The 5,945-nt window shown below is 50.3% G+C and overlaps 1 long non-coding RNA gene across 1 annotated transcript; it reads right to left on the bottom strand.

Annotated features, from left to right (window-relative positions):
- Nucleotides 1-292: 292 nt before the first annotated feature.
- LOC104989400 lies at nucleotides 293-4,241 on the bottom strand. The gene is made up of 3 exons (XR_825368.1): nucleotides 3,673-4,241; nucleotides 620-719; nucleotides 293-330 (listed from the first exon to the last, which is right to left on the bottom strand). It is a non-coding gene; the product is annotated as an uncharacterized LOC104989400 (long non-coding RNA).
- Between the last annotated feature and the right edge of the window lie 1,704 nt (nucleotides 4,242-5,945).

The following is a 5,945-nucleotide window of genomic DNA, read 5'->3' as shown; positions in this document are numbered from 1 at the left end:
TCAAGCACTAAAATGTTAAACAATGAACACATTTTATTTATTTTTTATTGGGTATTCGTTGCTGTGCATGGACTCTTCTCTAGTTGAGGTGAGCAGGGGCTACTCTCTAGCTGCAGTGCTCAGGCTTCGCGTTGCCGTGGCTTCTCTTGTTGGGGAGCACGGGCTCTCGAGTGCTCAGGCTTCGGTAGTTGGCAGCACGTGGGCTCAGTAGTTGTGGTGCAACCTGGCTTAGCTGCTCTGTGGCAAGAGGAATTTTCCCAGACCAAGAATTGAACTCATGTCCCCTGGATTGACAGGTGGATTCTTATCCACTGAGCCACCAGGGAAGTCCTGAAATACATTTTAAAAATAACTTTATTGACATATAATTGACACATGATAAACTGCATATATTTAAGACATGCGACTTGATCCATTTTTGTTTGTTATTTTTGTTTTTCTTTTTTTATTCTGATGACTTGATCCACTTTGACATTTGTGAATACCCTGGAATCATCACCACAATCCAGGTAATGAACAGATCTGTCACTCCCCAAAGTCTCCTCCGCCCCACCCTTCTTCCCTCAGCCACCACTTCTGTCTGCTTTCCAAATACATATTTAATGCAGAGCTGTCTCACCCGCTTCCCCACCTCAGTAAACAGAGTGTGATCGACGTGATGGTTCCTCTCCGCAATTCAGCATTATCATTAACGTTCTTGAGAGCCATGTCCTCAGATGCTGGGGAGATACATAAGATTGTTTGCCCTGAACACTAAACGGCCCCATTGTTGCCCTTCCCTGCCAGGTGGTTTGGGGTTGGGAGTTTTCTCTCTTGCTGCCAGCTGTCTCGGTGCAGTTCCTGGTACACAGCCCATGCCGCCCGGAACCCTGGCACACCAACCCTCTCCCGAGTCCTCCCACTCCTCACTCTGAACCAGTGGTTCTCAGTCAGGGGCAGTTTTGTACCCCGCTGTGGGGACATTTGACAATGTCTCAAAACATTTTATGGAGAAGGAAATGGCAACCCTCTCCAGTATTCTTGCCTGGAGAAGCCCATGGATAGAGGAGCCTGGCGGGCTCCATAGGGGAAAGTTAAGTCCATGGGGTCGCAAACAGTCGGACACGACTGAGCGACTAAACACACATGAGACATTTTTGGTTGTCATAATGTTGCAGGAAGGGGGACCCATTCCAGGGCCTGAGAGAGGGTTCCTGTCTAACACTCGGAAATGAATTGTCCAAGGAGACACACGAGCTGTCAAAGCAAGAGGCTATATTGGGAAGAGGAGGCCAGGTGGAGAGCAGGAGGGTGAGGGAAGCCAGGAGAACTGCTCTGCCGCGTGGCTCGCTGTCTCAGGTTTTATGGTGATGGGATTAGTTTCCGGGTTGTCTCTGGCCAGTCACTCTGACTCAGGGTCCTTCCTGGTCGCACATGCTTTGCTCAGCCAAGATGGATGCCAGCGAGGAGGCTTCTGGCAGATGGAAGGACATGTGGCATCTCCTTTGACCCTTTCCCAAACGCTTCTTGTTGGTGGTGGCTTATTAGTTCTGTGTTCCTTAGTAGGACCTCCTGTTGTAAAATAACTCACGCAAATGGTTACTATGGTGCCTGGCCAGGGTGGGCGGTTTCAGTCGGTGTGCTTCCCCTAACAATAATGGGGGTGGGGGTGCTACTGGCCCCTAGTGTTCAGAGACCAGGGATGTTGCTAAACCACCCTAGCATGCACAGGACAGTTTCCCAAACAAAGATAATCTGGCTCAAGATGTCAATAGTGTCGAGGTAGAGAAATCCTGTTCTGATAATAAAACTGATAGCAAAATTCAATAAGAAGTCATGTTAACTGATTGTTTTTACATTGTTGTATCAAGAGAGAGAAGGAAGGGCAGAGCTTTTTGGAGCTGCAAGGCAAGAGGGAAGGCGAAGCTTCAGGAAGCTCCTGGTGCGTATCCTTCTATCTTCCCCAGGGGTGGTCACTGGCTTCCTAAAGGCAAGTCCTAAGGGGCTCGGCTTGAGGTCCCAGGGCTTAGCATTCAGACTGCACCCAAAGCACCTATTTGTTGCCCAATCGTGGGCAGCACTGGCTGGGCAGTGAGGGCAAAGCAGAGACACAGAGCCGGCAGAAGGGAACCTTTAAGCTGAGCAGTGACTTGGGGATGCGGCAGAACCTGCAGGTAAAAGGTAAGCGTGGACCTAGCCTAATAATTAGGAACAGGAGAAGGGCTGGTCGAGCTGCGATCCTGTCCCAGCGTGACCAGATACATCACCGCCAGATCACTCCTCACTCCTCCCCCCTCCCACACAGACATCCAGTTTGCCTGTCGTATAAAGGAGGTTTTCCCAAAGCGGTTTAGCTAGACCTGGAAGGACCCTGCCCTGTGACGGGACAGGAGGAGCCTGACTATTGTCTCAGCAGCGCTCAGGATGGACCCCAGGTGTTCTGGAGCTAGTTGGTGAAGTATGGGCATGCTTTATTCAGTTTTGCATGACTTAAATATTTTAATTATCTTATTCTAAAAGTTATTGCAGGAATTTCTGAGCATGCAGGTAAGCAAAAAGAAAACAACAGAAAGCTTTCAACTCCCGGTCTTTTAGAGAAAACCCCAATTAAATGTTGCTGTCTGCTCTTCCAGGCACGTGTGGATGTTCCGGGTGTTGGTGGAGGTGGGCTTCCCTGCCCATCCAGTGGTTAAGACTCTGAGCTTCCACTGCAGGCGGTGAGCGTTCCATCCCTGGTTGGGGAACTAAGATCCTGGATGCTTTGTTTGATCCTGAAGGCTTTGTTTGAGGTGTCTGAGAGAGGGAGGAAGAGATTTTGAGAGGAAGGGACGCCCCGGAGCACTCTAAGGGGACAATGGGAGTGCCTGAGGTAAGGGTGAATGGGTGGATTTTATCATAGGACACCAGTTGCTCTTGGAGGTCTCCCCAGATTGCTTAGTCGTGTCCGACTTTTTGTGACCCCCAAGGACTTTAGCCCATCAGGCTCCTCTGTACATGGGATTCTCCAGGCAAGAATACTGTAGTGGGTAACCATTCCCTTCTCCAGGGGATCCTTCTGACCCAGGAATCAAATCCTGTCTTCTGTATTGCAGGCAGATTCTTTACTGTCTGAGCCACCTGGCTGTATATGTGTACTCAGTCATCTCCAACTCTTTGTGACTGTATGGGCTATAGCTTTCCAGGTTCCTCTGTCCATGGGATTCTCCAGGCAAGAATACTGGAGTGGGTTGCCATGCCCTTCTCTAGGGGATCTTCCTGGCCAAGGGATCGAACCCGAATCTCCTGTGTCTCCTGCATGGCAGGCAGATTCTTTACCCAGTGAGCCACCTGGGAAGTCAAGCCACCTGGCTGGTTAGCCTCAAATCCAGGGATAAAGAAAGGCCTGGTTGGACCCTTCTTCCGGCCCCCTGCTAGGAAGGTGGGAACTGCTCACAGCCCGTTCCTCCTTCTGGCCTTACCCACTAGGTCCTGTTCAACCCCACAGGTTGTCCCCCCCACCCCCCACCCCCCACTGCCAGGCTTCTGTCACTTGGTGTCCCTGTCCTAATAACTGCTGTGTAAAACTGATAACTTGTCCAGAGGCCCGTGAGCTTACTGAGGCCCCAAGTCAGGGGACCTGGGCAGGCAGTTTAGGTCCTTCAGGCCTTAAGCCTCAGATAAATTCTTGGGAGTGATAAAGAGAACAAAACCTGCCTTTAGGACTTGCTCCAGGAGATAAAGGAAGAAGTTGACTAGCAGTCACCAGCTGTGGCAAGGCGGGATTCTCTCCAGAGGGTTTTTTTCAAGGGGAGTGGCTTCCATTCTTTTTTTTTTTTTGGCCTGGCCGAGCAGCTTGCAGGACATCTTAAGTTCCCTGACCAGGGATCGAACCTGTGTCCCCTGCAGTGGAAGCACAGGGAAGTCCCTCCACATTCTTTTTTAACAACCGAATTGCTGTAAAATACAACCCTAAAATAGGAGCAAGACTAAGGTGGGGATGCCCTGGGACAGGCTCTCAGTCCTCTCCTCCCCTCAGTGATGCCCCTCTGAATAACAGTTTAAAGAATCCTCCTTATCCCAAAGGCAGTGTTGGAGGCACAGGCTGGTGGGAGAAACTGGGGCTTCAGTGCCCCTTCCTCCTCCCCAGACCCACTGCAGCTTCCCTGGGCCAGCCTCCAGGACGGGTGGGGCACCGAGAGGCAGACAGCCCTGCTTTCTTTCCGGGCTGACTTTTCTTGTAGGCCAGGGGACGAGTGGGAAGGGCACAGAGGGACTCAGAGGCTAGGTGGGGCCAGCCCAGTCCCTGTTTCCCCTCAACAGGGCTCTCTTGCTCACAGACTTAGGAAGAACCGTGACTCACTTCCTGCCTAGGTCTGACTGCAGAAGCATTGTTTTCCCAACTGTAGCTGGGGCTGCTGGTTGGGGCTACCCTGGGGTGGCCCTGAGGAATCTCTGCTCCCTGATGATTGTGGTGGGAAGAGCAGTTCCCATTCAGAAAGAGGGCCAACCGGACTCACCTTCCCGCTCAAATTTCTGGACCCCACATTCTTCCCCGAGTTTCTAGGTTTTGTGCTGTTTGTATAGGTACCCAAATCATATGTTATCTCACTGGTTCAATATTATTTCCATTTTACAGAGGGGTAAATTGAGGCTCTGAGAATTAAGGTGTTGTCACTGTCGTTCAGTTGCTAAGTCAAGTCCAACTCTTCTCGATCCCATGGACTGCAGCATGCCAGGCTCCTCTGAACTACATTATCTCCCGAAAAGTAAAAGTGTTATGTGCTCAGTCGTATCTGTTTGCGACCCCGTGGACTGTAGCCCACCAGGCTCCTTTGTCCATGGAGTTTCCCAGGCAAGAATACTGGAGTAGATCAACATTTCCTATTCTGTCTCCCTACTATCTCCCAGAGTTTGCTCAAATCATTGTCTAAGGTTGGCACAGTTTAAAATAGGGCCACTACGACTTGAACTCAGGTTTGGGGGTTGACTGTCACCTACTGAGTTACTTTACAAATGCTACTAACTTCTCTGGGCCTCAGTTTCCTCCTGTGTAAAGCACAGATAGTGATACATGAAAGCTGCCTAAAGGAAAACTATATCCACCTTGCAGGATCCATGGTAAGCATGGAGCAAGTTAACACATGGGAAAGAGCTCAGAATATCCTAATCCATTTTCCTCATCATCCCCAAACCTGTACTGAAGAGGTCACAGGATAACACTGTTCTGCCAGGTTATCTCAAAGAGGACAGGAAGGGATGGGCAGCTACTGCTCTGTGACCTTAAAATAACCCAGCCTGTGGAGGTCTTGGCCACACTTCCCCTCTTTTCTTTCTCAGCTCAAGCAGTGATGGCCTCAGCCAAGTAGCACAGACGTTTTCTAGGGCAGGGACCCAGGGAGGGAGAGGAGCCGGTTGGTATATTGCAAAGAGCTCAGATGCAGGCTCTGCCAAAGCTCCAGATCTCTTCTGGGATCTGAGGCCTGTTAGTTGTGGGACCTTCAGCAAATTATTTAAACCTTGTGTGCCTCAGTTTTCTTATCTGTAAAATGGGATTAATAATGTCAGCCTGAAAGGATTAAGCGGATTAAATAATGTACATAAGAAGGAGATAATATAAAGTGATTGACCTGGTGCCTGGCAGGCAGTTGGAGTTGAAAAAAAAAAAAGTTTAAAAAAATTAAAAGGGGATGGGCTAGTTGTTCTGCTCATCCACCTGTCTATATAAATGCAAATAAAGTAGTGAGTCTTCTAACTGTAGGCCACGAGGAAGTTTGCCCAGACGCGGTGAAGCCCGACCTCAAGGAGGGTACTCCAGGTGCGTCATCCCAGGGCACTTAACCCGGTCGTGCCCAAACTCGTGGCTTAGGTGTGGGGAAGTGGCGGGGGGTGGGGGAGAAGCCCAACTCCCCCAGAATTAGGCCGAGACTGGGCTCAGAGTGACGCCTCGAGTCCTTCCCAAACCCTGCCCCGGGTGCCGAGTTCAGGTC

This window comes from Bison bison, unplaced genomic scaffold (genome assembly GCF_000754665.1).
Source record: "Bison bison bison isolate TAMUID 2011002044 unplaced genomic scaffold, Bison_UMD1.0 scf7180017864155, whole genome shotgun sequence".
Classification (NCBI taxonomy): Eukaryota; Metazoa; Chordata; class Mammalia; order Artiodactyla; family Bovidae; genus Bison; species Bison bison.
Note: the sequence above shows the minus strand (reverse complement) of the source record. Positions and strands in the feature narration are given on the sequence as shown.